Source organism: Dama dama, chromosome X (assembly GCF_033118175.1).
Source record: "Dama dama isolate Ldn47 chromosome X, ASM3311817v1, whole genome shotgun sequence".
Classification (NCBI taxonomy): Eukaryota; Metazoa; Chordata; class Mammalia; order Artiodactyla; family Cervidae; genus Dama; species Dama dama.
Genome location: NC_083714.1, coordinates 114,232,783 through 114,248,503, shown reverse-complemented (window position 1 = coordinate 114,248,503; position 15,721 = coordinate 114,232,783). Strand labels below are relative to the sequence as shown.

Sequence of the window (15,721 nt, the reverse complement as noted above, 5' to 3'; positions counted from 1 at the left end):
CTTGGGATCAGTTGCTCCTCAGATGTGGGGTCTTAACTCCCCAGTCAGGATTGAACCCAAGTATCCTGCATTGCAAGGCAGATTCTTAACCACTAGACCACCAGGGAAGTCCCAACATCAGCCTTCTTTGCACAAAACAGTTAACCCCCCCAAAAATTCTATGTTGTGACAGGGAATAAGGACAGATAGTAACTGGATAAAGTCTATTGTGTAGTAGAAAATGTATTAGTTTGAGTCTGGGAACTTAGACTATCAATGGAGCCAGGCAGTCATAAGCTGTGTGACCTTAGATAAGTCATTCACTCCCCTCTGGTCTTCAGTTGCTTTCTCTGCCAAATGAGGGGATCATACAAGATGAACCTGTCCCCCATTGTGAGCAACCGGAATCTGTGCTAAGACCCTCTACGTTCTCGGTGTTGGTGTGGAAACCACTTCTGGGTCCAGCTGGGAAGGAGAAGAAAGAATCCGAAGGCATCCTGACCTGCTCTGAGCTTTGAGAAAGCCCAAAGCGAAGGTGGTGGGGGAGAGGGAGTGGGGAGTGAAGTCATGATTGTGATGCCAGCTGGGCAGGGGTCGGGGAGACTCAGCAGTGGGGCGCTTTTTCCTTTTCTGCCCAGACCCCTCTGAAGTGTCAGGGATGCTGGCTAGATCACTGGTCCTCATCCTGGTCCTTTCTGTAGCTCAGAAATCGACCTGTCGTCCTGTCTTTACTGTCCCTGATATCACAGCGTCCAAATTCAGCAAGTCATGAAGTGTCCTGCAGGTCTTTCTCACATCCATTATGTATTATCTTTGAATATCACTTCTAGCTTTATAGACCTTACTCAAACTGTCTCCTGCATTTCCTTCTGGGCAGAATTAACAGAGGCACTGTCTGGTCACAGACACACACGCGTGCGCACATGCACACAGGCTTTGTTCCATCAGAGCAGAAGAAAGCAGTTCAGTGGGCCCAGGTAAACAATGAATTGCCACGTGCTCCCTGCGGAGTGGCTTCCTGACAATGGACAGGGTTGAAAGCAGGGGCTCTTTTCCTTGGGTCTTCTCATAGCTGAATGTCACTCTATGCCATTAAGTGAAACTGGAACAAGCCATTTGGGTGACTGCAACCACATCTGGCTGAAGTGCCCAGCTGTTGCTCTTTCCTCCCTCCGCTTTTCAGTCCCCGTGATGGGGGCTCATTATGGCTGTGATGCTTGCTGATGACATTAATGCACTGTGCTGCTTCTCCATCGCACGTGCCATCTGCTCCCATAAGCCCTGTGGGGTAAGTGGTAGGTAATTGTTTCCCATCGGTAGTCCATTTTCTCAGATAAAGGATGCGAGATTCAAAAATAAACATCCACTCTGAGCCATTGCCGTGAGGCCAGTGTGGATCCGGGGGCAGCCACCCCATCTACTACGAGTAGTGGGTGAGGCTGCTTTCCTCGTAATTTGAGTCGAAGGGCAATTTGATTCATTAACAGTGGCTCTGGGAGACGAAGAGGTTCGAGGAGAGAGCAGAGGCAAAAAAAAAAAAAAATCCCTGAGAGTTCTTATAAAGCAGTAAGGTCAGTGGAAGAGAGAAAGGGAAAGATGGAGAGAAAAATTGGTGATTCATCAGCGAAGGCTTACTAGCGGATGGAAATGGAAGATAAGAGCCCACATAGTTTCAGTGGTGGGAACTGGGCCTGGGCACCACGACCTCAGCTTCTCAGCTGTAGTTCGCTGAGGCTTCGGCTATCTCAGCAAGGACCAAGGTTCCAGAATGGAACTGAAGGCATGGCATGTCAGGCAGCGCCAGGCGTGGCTCAGAAAATGGGCAGAGAGCATAAGATGGGGTGATGCCAAAGAGAAACCAAAAGGCCAGCTGACGGCAATGATGATGGGGGAGACATGAGATTTAGCCGCATCTTCACAGACTCCCAGGGTGATTGATAGGGTTTACTTTTTTTTTCCTTAAGGAAATTGCATGCTGCGGTTCACTTTTAACCTGTTTTCCTTTAAGAACTGCCACACAGCATCCTCGGTTTGACTTTCACCTCCCCTCAAAGCTCATCCCCACATACATCAGTCACTTATTCAACAAATATTTATTGCCGTCCTGCTGGATGCCAGGCACTGTTCTCGCTGGGGGCTCGTCATGGGCCTCTGGAGGTGGGCAAGCCCAGGTTTGCCATTTGCCACTGCAAATCTGTAACCCCTCCAAACTCAGGCTTTTGAATCTCTCCCGTGGGGTAATTGTACTGATTTCCTGTGATTGTTATGAGAACCAAATGAGACTTTACGTGTGGCTCAGGCCAGAGGCAGAAAAGGCCCTGGATAAACGTGGGGGCTGGGAAGATAAGCACCCCTTCCTTCCTGCACTGGACCCATCTCTTCGCATCCTTTCATCATCCCTGAGGTCCTTTCACATGTCCTCCACTTAGCTGGAGTCTGGTGCTCCTGTCCGCTCAGGCCCCTCCTGCGCCCCTACTTCCAGGAACACCCCCATCCCTCTGCAGGGCAGGGGAAGGGCAGAGCTCCCCTCCCGGGTGCAGCTGAGGTGGTCTGGAGGAGTCACTTTCCAGTAGCCTTCCTGCTAACCCGGTGCTCCTGAGTTAGGAGAAGGATTCCCTAACGCCAGGCTTCTTCCAATCGCAGTCAGTCTCGCTAATTGATTCATGTTATTTTATTTTCTGTACTGGTGGTTAGGGCCTCAAGCAATTTTATGCAAATTAATGAACCTTATGCAAATGAGGGCATCCCTAGACTAATTGCACACAAAATGGAAACTTTGTGGGCACCTCCCCCATTCAAGTGTGCCCTGACTCCTTCTCATCCTTTAAATTACTCCCAAACTCCCCCATCTCTGCAAGCCCCCAAGATCAACCGCCTCCCCTTCCACCAGCCTCCATACCTGAGGCTCCTTGGTGGCCATTTTGGAATATTCAAGGTATGGTGTCAGCCCTGTTTGCAAGGGCTGGTGGCTGCCTGATGTCCCAGGAAACATAGCCTTGGGAGATACCCCTCCCTTCTAGCTCCAGGGGTCCCTGTTGCCAATCTTAGGTCCATTTTTGGTCTAAGCACATTGACAACTAATCCTCAGGAAGGTGTTGTCTTAAGTGGGGTTCCCTAGAAGCAAGCAGAGCCTGAGCCAGGAATTGAGGTGTGAGTGGAGAAGTCTGTGAGGAAGCAAAGGGAAGGAGGATGGGGCAGGCAGGGGAAAGCTGAAAGGACGTGAGTTCAGGTAAGTCTTCATTCAGCCTGATTCCTTGGGAAGTTCTGGAATTGCTCACCCTGAGGAAACTACTTGGGTTTGTACCCACTTCCAGGCCCTGCCTAGAGAGACATTGGCTGTCGGTAGCCCCAGGCCCAGGGGACAGAGGTGATTATCTCCCAGACATTTGGAGGGCAAGGGGGTGTTCATGTGAGAAGGGGTCAGTTAACACACAGCACTTGGGGGATGGGTGTTCCAGTTCAGGCTGGGCACCAATGTGCATCTCCTCCAAGCACTCCATGAAATGCTAGGTCATGACCACTGAGATCAAGGCCTTTCCATTTCTTTCTTTCTTTGGTTAACCTAATTTAATTTTAACAACCCTGCAAAGCAGGCATTTAAATCATCCCCCTTTTATAAATGTGATAGCTAGTGTTCAGGGCAAGTTGCCACCTGCTTCCAAGGTCATATGCCCAGCGAACCTCCTAGACAGAAGAGGGATTTGAACTTGGACTCATTGACTTTCCCTGGGGGAGGGAGGCAGGGAGGCACAGGACTTTTGCATCCAGCCCCTCAGATGTCCAAGGTCAAGGGTTGTGCCACTTCAGAGCTCATGCACACCTGGCTTTTCTCAAGAGTCCTCTTTCCCCGTGGCTCCTTTTTATAAAATCCCTCCTGGAAATGTGTGTAGCGGAGTGTTGGGATGCTGGGGTGATAGCAGACAAGAAGCAGAGCCCAAGATTTACCATCCTTTCCCCCTTCCATCCTGCCCCTTCCCCTCCTGTTCCCTTCTCCTCTTTGACCACTTCCTCCACCGTCATTTCCTCCTCCTTTCTCCCCTCTCCCCATTTTCACCCACATCCTTCCCCTTTCTCTCCATCATCTTCCTATTACGTTTCTTCCTTAAGACGCCTTCACCCCCTCAACGGCTCCCTGACTCCCAGAGGGTTGCCACCCACTCCCCAGCCCTTTCCCCTAGATGAGCCAAAGTCTTGTCTCTCTGAGCCTAGGGCTCCGGGCGTGCTCAGCACTGTACCGGAGAAGGCAGCATCTCAGCTTCCGACTGATACGCCCCGACTCCTGCTGTGGGAGGGCAACGGGAAGGGCCACCCTGGGATGCCCTGAGTCCCAGGACGGCGCTCGCTTGCTCGGGTTGCTTGGCTCGCTGAGCACACGGGGGCTTTAGAGCAGCCAGGACAGACTTGAGGCGGTACCCGGATCCGCCTCGGAGTGGCAGTCTAGCTCGAGAGAGGGCGCAGGCCTGGAGCTGAGTGAAAGCGCGGCTGGAGGGGATCAGTGGATCGTGACTCGGGGAGCAGCCTGCTGCTAGGCAGCACCCGCCCCCCACCCGCCCCCGGGGAGAATGGCCTAGGGAGGAGCGCGCTGCAGATCCACGTGGCTGCAAGAAGCTAAGTGATGGGGGGCTCCGCGCCTGGGCCCCACACTCCCTGCCCTTTGCATCAGCAGGAAAGCCCGAGTTGACCCGCCCTCTTCCTGAAAAGTGTTCCCAATGCTGGGCAACTGGCCAAGGAATGTAATCATTAAAGCCAGTATTGCAAGAGCGCTTACCACGGATCTGGCATGGCGCTAAGTCCTCCCATTTTACAGAGAAGGAAACCGGAAGCACACTGAAATGAAATCACACAGCTGGTAAGTCGGAGAGGCAGAATTCAAGCACAAGAGGTCTGCCTCCAGAATCCGGATCCTTACCCACCACCCTGACAGCCTCCCTGTGCTCAATCAGGACACCCCAGAGGCTCAGAGAAAGGATGAGAGAATGATCTGGAAACACTTTGTCAAGACAGCAGCCAGAGAGGCAATCCCATTTCTCTTGGGCAGGTGGCCACAAACCTGGGGTTTCTCTCTACCCTTTCGCTGCATGGATGGGCTGCATGCCCATGACTTCCTGTGTCCCTGGTCCTGCTGGTGGCTCTGGCCAAACCTCAAGTCATCAGGGCGGTAAATACTGTGCATTTCTTCTCTCCTTGGAGCGCTTCCTGGGATCCACCCACAGCACTGCCTTAACCTTGTATGCTGAGCTCCCCCAGTGCTCATCCTTGTGGGTGACAGTGTAACCTACAACGCCTGCCACTCTTCCCACCATCGCCCAGGTGACTGAATATCTAGAATGAGTCATCAGGGGCCCGGCTCTGCTGTAAGGGAAGGAAGGCAGCATATCACCATGTGTCCCCTGTGAATGGAGCCCAGAACTGACACCTTCCAAGATCCCTTCTCATTCAGGTGGTGTGATAATAGCAGCCATTTGTCAAGGACCCCGTCTGTTCCAGGCTCCTTAGAAACATTATTGCTCTTCCTCCCAGCACCTCCAAAAGACAAGTGTCATTATCCTCCTTTCTCTACCACTTTAGAGGGAGGAAAACTGAGACTTGGAGAGGTTAAGTGACCTCCTGGCCAAAGGTCCCTGCAGGAAGTCTCCTGACTCCCATGTGTGCTCAGTCATTCAGTCGTGTCTGACTCTTTGCAACCCCACGGACTGTAGCCTGCCAGGCTCCTCTGTCCATGGGATTTTTTTAGGCAAGAATACTGGAGTGGGTTGCTATTTCCTCCTCCAGGAGATCTTCCTGATCCAGGGATTGAACCTGAGACTCCTGCGTCTCCTGCATTGGCAGGTGGTTTCTTTACCGCTGCGCCACCTGGGAAGCCTCCTCCTGACTCCCAAACCTCTCCTTTCCCCGCATCGTGTCTCCCTAATGATGTCAGAGAAGACCTCTGAGGTCAGCTTCCAGGCTCCTCCTGCCTTTCTTGCTCCTTCTCCTTCCTTTCTTCTTCTAATTTTCTAAAAGTTAAATTTCTACCTGCCCTTGGTTGGGAGACAGGACAGGACAGGGGACCCTTCCTTCTGCCCAAAGAAGGAGCAGCTGGAATGGTGGAGGGCATGGTCCCTTTCCCTTCCCTCCATCAGCACTCCGCTCCTGACAGTTACCCAGGTGTGATAGGATGCAGATCTAAAGCTGGAGGTATGTCAGGGCCGAGGGCACCACCAGAGCATGTGTGCGTGTGTGTGCACTGGAGGGCGTGCCTGGAGCAGATGTGCACCTGCATGCCCAGCAGTATCTGTAACAGGGAGCAGAGTAGATTTGAACATATCAGGAAGGAATTTTTCCTGCTGGCTCATTCGACACTTCGTTCTCACAGTGATGCAGGTGGCTGAAAGCTGGAGCTGGAGAGCTGGGAGGCTGAGGGCTGTGTGCACCCCATCTTCACGGGACCCATCTTCCAGCTGCCCACAGAGCTGAGACGCAAGGCTCTGGGTCGCCTTTGCAATGGAAGCGTATTTTGTTTGCTTGGAGTGTCCGAAGGGGACAAAGCTGGAAAGTAAGTCTGGGTTCTGGAAAACTCCTGGCAGTTCTGCGTAGTGGGAGGGAGAGGAAGGAATCCTGAAGAAGATCAGATTTCCCCACCCCTCACCAGGGGAGACACCTTTGACTTCTAGGACTTCAGGGATGGGGAGTTGTGCTAAGAGGACTGCAGTGGTAGTTTAAGCTCTGCAGGAAGACCTTGGCTGGAATCTCCCAGCTGATGCTGAAGCTGACCCTCCAATACTTTGGCCACCTGATGCAAAGAGCCAACTCACTGGAAAAGACCCTGATGCTGGGAAAGATTGAAGGCAGGAGAAGAAGGGGGCGACAGAGGATGAGATGGTTGGATGGTATCATCGATTCGATGGACATGAGTTTGAGCAAGCTCCGGGAGATAGTAAAGGACAGGGGAGCCTGGTGTGCTGCAGTTCTTGGGGTCGCAAAGAGTCAGACACGAGACTGAGCAACTGAACTGAATGAACTGAACTCCCAGCCAGTTGCCTCAGCATGAAACTAAGGCAGAGAGGAGAAGCAGGAGGGGCCAGTTGTCCTGTCCTAAGAGGACCCAGATTGCGTAAGTGCTTGTGCCCAAAGGCCTGGGGAAACCTCTCTGTGTGGTCCAAGGCCCCACCCCCACATCCCTGTCCCTGCCAAATGGTCTGGACCTCGGTGCATTTTCATTACCAGGGCTGCCATCTGCAATGCAGGCAAGGGCAAGTGCCTCCTCTCCTGCTGGTGTGCTGAGAAATTAGGTCCGGGGCACATCAATCTCTTTCACAGCACAGTTTCATGCTAAGAACAGACAGCTTCTGATAGGGAACCCAACAGATGCATAGTCTTGGGTATAGACACAGCTTCCAAAAGACAGAGGCCTAATCCCAGCAGATGCGTGTCTCCATCCCTTCAAGGTCACTCAGCTTTGGCACACACACCGGAGTTATTAGGGGAAGTACAATGACAAGGCCACTGAGTGGCCTCTGCATGTCTCATGGCCAGGAAGAGTGGAAAGCTGGGGACATCCATGTTTCAGATTACTGATCACTCCCCAGCAGTTGGAGCGACCCCCGAGCTTCCCACACACAGGGAGCCGTGGAATTTCTGGAAACTAGAGTGGTTCCCCAGTCTGCGTCCCAATCTGACCTGGGTAGGCCAGCTTTGCTGGAAGGAAAGCTTTTGCGGCCCTCACTCAGAGTTTTCATTCAGCCAGTGCCTCCCCATCCCCATTCACAGGAAAGACGAGGGATGGAGTCTTAAGGAAAAGTGCTCCCTGCCTCCATTCTCCCCTCTGACCCAAGACAGTCCCTCCTAGAAGGCTGAGTCAGCCTGGCCAGGGCCCGCCTCCTGCAGGGCCCTGCTGACTCCGGCTTCTGAGTGGATTTGTAATGAAATTCAAATGAGATCGAGGTTATCCCGGGTGAATGAGGCTGCTCCTCACCCCTCCTTTCTCTGGAGGGGGCTACAGACTGTAGATGTTAACTTCCTTCGAAGAACTGTTTTTGAAAGTGGCGTTAGACTGGATGGAGAGGATACAGGTCAGAGTAGGAGGGGGAGAGGCCCTTGTGGTCCATCCTAGCCCCGTGGTTGCAATTCCAGAGCCAGAAAGAAAAGGAATAGGGCTCTTCCCCCCCTCATCAGAACACCTGTGTGCCCTTGAGATCTTCAGGAGGCTTCTGGAGCGAGCTTGCCATTGCTGTGCACGCAGGCATCACTGCATGTGAACCCCAGGCCCATTCCAGTCATCAGCTTGAGAACTGAACTCAGCACAGTGGGAAGGGCATAGGCTTCATTGCCTCTGCTGGCTGAGACTGCTGTTTTAATTTTCAGCTGCGTGTTTTCTTTTACCACCTGAAGCAGTAGCCCATCTCTGTATTCTTCCTACGCAGACAGGATGCAGTCTGCTGACCCCAGGAGCATCCACTGAGAACCACACTGAAAGGAAGTGAAAGTGTTAGTCGCTCAGTCATGTCTGACTCTTTGCGACCCCATGCACTGTTGCCCACCAGGCTCCTCTGTCCATGGGATTCTCCAGGCAAGAATACTGGAGTGGGTTGCCATTCCCTTCTCCAGAGGATCTTCCCAACCCAGGGATCGAACCCGGGTCTCCTGCATTGCAGGCAGATTCTTTACCATCTGAGTCACCAGGGAAGCTGAGAACCACTTTGGCCAGGACTAAAAGCCTAGTGCTTTTTGCCCTGGAGTCGGCCCCACTTCCTGAGACCATGGGGCAGGCCCAACTTGGCCAGGCAGCACTGTGGAAGTCTGCGGGATTCCAGCAAGGTGCCATTTCCATATTCTCTGGCAATAACTAATTAGAGATTATAAAGCTCTTTGAAATATGAAGTGTTGCATGATAATATCTGTAATGAGCCTGATTCTTTCCCTCTTGCATGTGAGGCGGGGGGAGTAGGTTTTACACCGTTAAGGGGAGTTGGGCTGCCAGGCAGCTTCTTTCCCGAGGGGCACCAGAGTCCTGGTCTAATCAAGTGGTCCTGTGGAGGAGGCCTGGCAGTCCAGCCCACTGGCAAAGCAGCACTTTGATCCCCACCCTCCTCCAGTCTTCTAACCAACCCCATCAGCTGCTTACACACTTCAGACTTACCCTCCCCTGGGTGGGAGGAGGAAGGGGCAGTGAGGATGATAGATGGAAAGGGGAGAAGAGAAAGGTGGAGTTAGGGTGAGGAGAACGAGTTGGGCTCATGGTCTCCTTAATGTGATTTAGAATTTCATATTAATATATCACCTCAGAAAAAAATTAATGAGAAACGTGAAGAAAATAGGATAATGAATATGATAATATATGGGGAGTGCTTTGGGCTTCTTGGAACAAAGGTGCAAGGAATTATTGCTATGATTTTCTCACGGTGCATATATATTTTTATTAAACTCTAAAAAAAAAATGCCAGTGGATTCACTTCTTTGCAAGGTATTAACACCCCGCAGAGGAGTCATTCTTCAATTAGTTGCCTGAGCCTCGGCCCACCTCTTGGCTGTTTTCTTGTCACTCTTCTGGAGACTTCCAGCTTAAGGAACGCAGAGTATAGATTAGAACAGTCAGTGGCTTTGCCTGGAGTGTCTGGTGCACACATGCCTGGAGAGATGGTTTCCTGAGAAAGTGGGGCTCAGGAGGGCTGGAAGTAGGATGGAGGGGAATTGAATGCAAAACAGAAATAGAAGTCAGGGTTCTAGATGGATGAAAACTTGGGGGAAAGAGCAACTTCCTTGTGTTCAGTCTCCTGGCTGCCTTGCCCAAGGGTCTACTCAGGCCAGACCTCTTTTTAAAGATTCAGATATTATTAAATGTCAGTTCTCAGTTGGAAGGGAATTTTGTGGGGCTACCTTACTAAGGGACCACAGAGACTAGAATAAAGATGAAAGTGAAAAAAGTGAAAGTTTTAGTCACTCAGTTATGTCTGACTCTTTGCAACCCCATGGACAGTAGCCAGCCAGGCTCCTCTGTCCATGGAATTCTCCAGGCAAGAATATTAGAATGGGCTGCCATTTCCTACTCCAGAGCATCTTCCTGACCCAGGGATTGAACCTGGGTCTCCTGCATTGCAGACAGGACAGATTCTTTACCATCTGGGCCACCAGGGAAACCGAAGGACAAAGATGAGACCTTCACAATTTCTGTTTCTCACTTCAGTATACCAGTGGTTCTCACAACACAGTCCCTAGACAGCAGCCTCGTCATCACCTGGAACAAATCAGAAATGAGCATTCCAGGAGCCCCACCCCAGACCCAGTGCATCAGACATTCTGGGTGTGAGGCCCAGCAGTCTGTGTTTTAACAAGTCCATTCACACACTCAAGTTGGAGAACCCAGACTCAGGAATGAGTAAGCTCCAGAAATTGCAGATTGTTCGCTTTAAGAAAAAAAAAAAGTTGGGGGGTGGACTGCCCTTGGTAAAAATACATTAACTATGTGCAAAAGCTAAATAGGTAATGGGAAAGTCTGGAGACTGAGTGTCACAAGTTGGATGTCCCAGAAAGCTGACTCTGAGATGGAGTTTAGCAAGTGGAACGTCTACTAGGGAACACCCTTGAGATCTGTACCTTTGGTGGGGGCTGGGGGGAGGAAGCGGGAGAGGGCAGGAGGAGAGTTTGGGTTGTTATGTAGGCCTGGAGACACCCTTGGTGGTTCCACAGGGAGCTCTGGAGCTCAAATGGCCTGTCAGTGATGCAACAAGTTGAGGCAAGATGACTAGACCTTTACACCCCATATCAAGTGGTCACTGGGTGTGGATTGCTCTGGGAGGGGCATGCTCTTGGCCTAGGCTGAGGCTCTCCCTATGGGTTCCACCAGTCACTAGCTGGGTGACCTTGACCAAATTTCTCTCTGCCTCTCTGAGCGTGTTTCTTAGTAGGAATTGCTAAGTACTAGATGAAACTGTTCAGAAAGGACCTAGGAAATTGTAAATACTTTCATTCACTCAATGAATATTGAGGGCCAGCTATATGTCAAACTAGGAATGCCCTCCTCCCTGGCCTTATAGAATTGACAATCTCATGGAGGTGATCAGAAGTCCACAAACAGAAATATTTGACTACAAATAGTGGTGTTACCACACTTTGGAACAAAACAGGCTGTCAAAGAAGATACAAAGGGATCTATTTTAAATGGAGAGTTGTGGGGGGAGTTTCTCTCCAGTTGCTACATAAAGTGGAAGAATGAAGGATGAGAAGTTTTCTGGGGGTGGTGGGGGATGTAAAGACATTTGGCACAAAAGGAGCAGCAGGTGCAAAGGGCCTGAGGCTGGCAGGGGCTTGGCTTATTAAGGAGTCAGGGTGAGGACAGAAGGAACTGGATGCAGAGCCCTGAGGGCTGTGCTTAGGAGTTTGGGTTTTCTGCCTGGTGGAGTGGGAAGCCATCAGGATGGTTTAAGTAGGGGAGTGCTAATGACACTGACTGCTCTGGCTGCTAAGTGGAGAGCAGATCATAGAAGACAATGTAAGAACACCTAGGGACGATGGTTCTGTCCTGCCGAGATGATGGTGGCTGGGACAGTGTGATGTCATGGAGGTGGAGAGCTGTGGGCAGGTTCCAGACACCCTGGAGGGAGCGCTGATGGGACTTGGTGGTGGTTGTAAAGTGATGGGTGAAGGAGAGGAAGACGCCAGCTTTGGGTCCTTGGTTTCTGACTGGAGCAGCTGAGTGGAGGCTAAATGTCTGTTGAATTGAGTCGAGGAGGAGGGTCTGAGACAACTTTTAGGGGCTGTTGCAATACAAGCAGCAGAGAATTCAGACAGCTAACCGAAAGGAGCCCACTATACACAGAAGGAAAAGGACAAGGAGGAGGAAGAGGAGAAGGAAGAAAAGCAGATGATGAAGCAAGCCATCAACAACTAATAGTCACTGAGTACTTGCCATGGGCCTTGTGCTATTCTAAGCACTATCCTATCTTACTATCCTCGACAGCTGTTCAGTGAAGCCTATAAATTTATTATCCTCATTTCACATACGAGGAAAGGAGGACCAGAGAGGTTATGTAACTTGCCTGAGGTCACACAGCCAGCAAGTGGTGCTGTCAGCTTTTGAACCAGGCAACTATTTCTGGAGCCTGAGCTTCAACACCCTGTTCCTTCGTAGCCTTCACAGTAGCAGCTGCTGCTAAACGTGCATACACGTGGACTCCCTGAGCTGTCTCACGTACCTTGTCAATACTTCTTCTACAACCCTCATTTCACTACTGGGAAACCTGAAGGTGCAGAGGTTCGATAACTTGCTTGAGGTCACTCGGCTTGAAAAGGGCTGAACCAAGGTTCAAACTGAAGTCAGTCTGACTTCAAAGGCCCAGTTGTAACCATGATACTGCACCTTTTACCCAGAGACATTCAGGAGATCTGCAAGAGGAAGGAGACAAAATAAGTTTGTCATATTTCATTCTAATGGCCAGCTTTCCTGCCCGTGATAGTACAGAGACACGCTGGCTGTTTTCCCCCCTCCTATTCCTTGATAGGCTCTCAGAATCTTCTTGGAACTAAAGTCTTCACCCTTCGTCCATCTATCCATCCCTCAGTGCATCTAGCCAACTTATCTTGACATGCAACTGTGTGCTTAATTCTGTTCTAGGTCTCGTGGTGCATCTGAAATGAATACAATCCAGTGTCCCTGACCTCGGGAATTTTACCATCTAGTTGGAGAATAATAAGAACCATTCATGTAGCTCTTTTTGGTATCCCCTGTTTGTACCATTGATTCTTCTAATGCTTAGCACAAGCCCTTCACAGATGAGGAGACTGAACTCTGCCAAGCTGTGTTCTAGTTCCTGGCCCACAGGAATGGTAAAATTGTACATGGTGGTGAGCCACTAAGTGTGTGGAAAATTCTTCTGAATGGCCAAACAACGTATCCCATCACATATCCTCCCCTACAACTGTGACTTTAGACATTCCTCCCACCAAGAGGTGGAGTCGAATTCTCCTCACCTTGAGTCCAGATGGGCTTAGGACTTCTTTGATGATAAAGGACTGTGAACACCACACTGATTTTTCAAGACTGGGTCATAAAAGGTGATGCAGCATCCACCTTGTCACTGAATCCCTTGCACTTGGAGCCCTGAGCTGCCATGTAAGAAGTCTGACTGTGCTGAGGCCGCCATGTTGACAGACAGCCCAGGCTCTACGCGTGAGAGAACAAAGCTTTCAGTGGCCCCAGCCTCCAGCCACTGAGTCACTACTAGCCCTCTATTCTTTCCAATTGATATTCTAGATATCATGGAGCAGAGACAAGCCATCCCCACTATGCCCTAACCAAATTCCTGACCCACTGAATCCATGAAGGTAATAAAATGATGGTTGTTTTACTTGATTAACTTTGGGAGCAGTTTGTTACACAGTAATAGTGATCAGCTGTGGTTTTTCCAGTAGTCATGTACAGATGTGAGAGCTGGACCATAAAGAAGGCTGAGTGCCAAAGCCGAAGAATTGATGCTTTAGAATTGTGGTGCTGGAGAAGATTCTTGAGAGTCCCTTGGCCAGCAAGATCAAACCAGGCAATCTGAAAGGAAATCAACCCTGAATGTTCATTGGAAGGACTGATGCTGGAGCTGATGCTCCAATACTTTGGCTACCTGATGCAAAGAACTGACTCATTAGAAGAGACCCTGATGCTGGGAAAGACTGAAGGCAGGAGGAGAAGGGGATGACAGAGGATGAGATGGTTGGATGGCATCACTGACTCGATGGACATGAGTTTGAACAAACTCTGGGAGACAGTGAAGGACAGGGAAGCCTGGAGTGCTGCAGTCCATGGGGTTGCAAAGAGTCAGACATGATTTAGTGATTAAACAGCAACAGCAACAACAAACACTGATCAGAAAACAGGTCAAACCCAGGATCTGATAGCTTATGGTGAACGATGTCAGATTCGAGATCTCCGAAGAAGATTTAGCTTCGGGACTAGGGACCAGGCTTGATCACTCACAGATTTTGTATGGCAGAAGTTTTATTACAGTGAAAAAGGGCAGAGAAAGCTTCTGAGATAGACATCAGAAGGGGACAGAGAATGCCCCCCTTGCTAGTCTTATCAAGGCCTTATATAATTTTACCACCCACTCCCACAACATAGATCTTAAATTAACGAGTTTAGAACTAACAATAGAGAGGTCTTACCAGACCCACTCCATAACATCTGTCCTGAGATAACAAGATTAGTCAGAAAGTTCTTGTTAAGAAGGAGAAACATGTCCTTGAGCAAGAAACATTGTTGTTATATAATCCTTAGCACAGAGCTTAAGAAAAAACATACTCTTAAACAAGATGAGTTATTTTGTTGTGTAATCATTCAGTTCAGTTCAGTTCAGTGGCTCACTCTTTGTGACCCCATGAACCACAGCACGCCAGGCCTCCCTGTCCATCACCAACTCCCGGAGTCTACCCAAACCCATGTCCATTAAGTCAGTGATGCCATCCAACAATCTCATCCTCTGTCATCCCCTTCTCCTCCTGCCCTCAATCTTTCCCAGCATCAGAGTCTTTTCCAATGAGTCAGCTCTTCGCATCAGGTGGCCTAAGTATTGGAGTTTCAGCTTCAACATCAGTCCTTCCAATGAACACCCAGGACTGATCTCCTTTAGGATGGACTGGTTGGATCTCCTTGCAGTCCAAAGGACTCTCAAGAGTCTTCTCCAACACCACAGTTCAAAAGCATCAATTCTTCAGTGCTCAGCTTTCTTTATAGTCCAACTCTCACATCCACACATGACCACTGGTCATAGCCTTGACTAGACGGACCTTTGCTGACAAAGTAATGTCTCTGCTTTTTCATATGCTGTCTATATTGGTCATAGCTTTCCTTCCAAGGAGTAGGCGTCTTTTAATTTCATGGCTGCAATCACCATCTGCAGTGATTTTGGAGCCCAGAAAAATAAAGTCAGCCACTGTTTCTACTGTTTCCCCATCTATTTGCCATGAAGTGATGGGACCGGATGCCATGATCTTAGTTTTCTGAGTGTTGAGATTTAAGCCAACTTTTTCACTCTCCTCTCTCACTTTCATCAAGAGGCTCTTTAGTTCTTCACTTTCTGCCATAAGGGTGGTGTCATCTGCATATCTGAGGTTATTGATATTTCTCCTGACAATCTTCATTCCAGCTTGTGCTTCATCCAGCCCAGCGTTTCTCATGATGTACTCTGCATATAAGTTAAATAAGCAGGGTGACAATGTACAGCCTTGACATACTCCTTTTCCTATTTGGAACTGTCTGTTGTTCCATGCCCAGTTCTAACTGTTGCTTCCTGACCTGCATACAGGGTTCTCAAGAGGCAGGTTAGGTGGTCTGGTATTCCCGTCTCTTTCAGAATTTTCCACAGTTTATTGTGATCCACACAGTCAAAGGCTTTAGCATAGTCAATAAAGCAGAAATAGATGTTTTTCTGGAACTCTCTTGCTTTTTCGATGATCCAGTGGATAATGGCGGTTTGATCTCTGGTTCCTCCGCCTTTTCTAAGACCAGCTTGAACATCTGGAAATTCACGGTTCATGTATTGCTGAAGCCTGGCTTGGAGAATTTTTAGCATTACCTTGCTAGCGTGTGAGATGAGTGCGATTGTGTGGTAGTTTGAGCATTTTTAAATCATTAGCTCTGGGCTTTAAGAAAGTTAGTCTTAAAGATTGTTGTCATAACAACTCAGAGGTTAAGAAAAATAGTCTTCTGTGACTAAGACAAAGCAATGTAGAAAGAAAAACAACAACAACCGTTTATCCTTTTCTCCTCCTTGAGAGC

At 49.6% G+C, this 15,721-nt stretch overlaps 1 long non-coding RNA gene across 1 annotated transcript; it reads left to right on the top strand.

The window, feature by feature from the left end:
• Positions 1-4,758: 4,758 nt before the first annotated feature.
• On the top strand, positions 4,759-13,172 carry LOC133051564 (uncharacterized). Its single transcript, XR_009691891.1, has 3 exons — positions 4,759-4,828; positions 6,335-6,514; positions 12,569-13,172. It is a non-coding gene; the product is annotated as an uncharacterized LOC133051564 (long non-coding RNA).
• Positions 13,173-15,721: the final 2,549 nt, after the last annotated feature.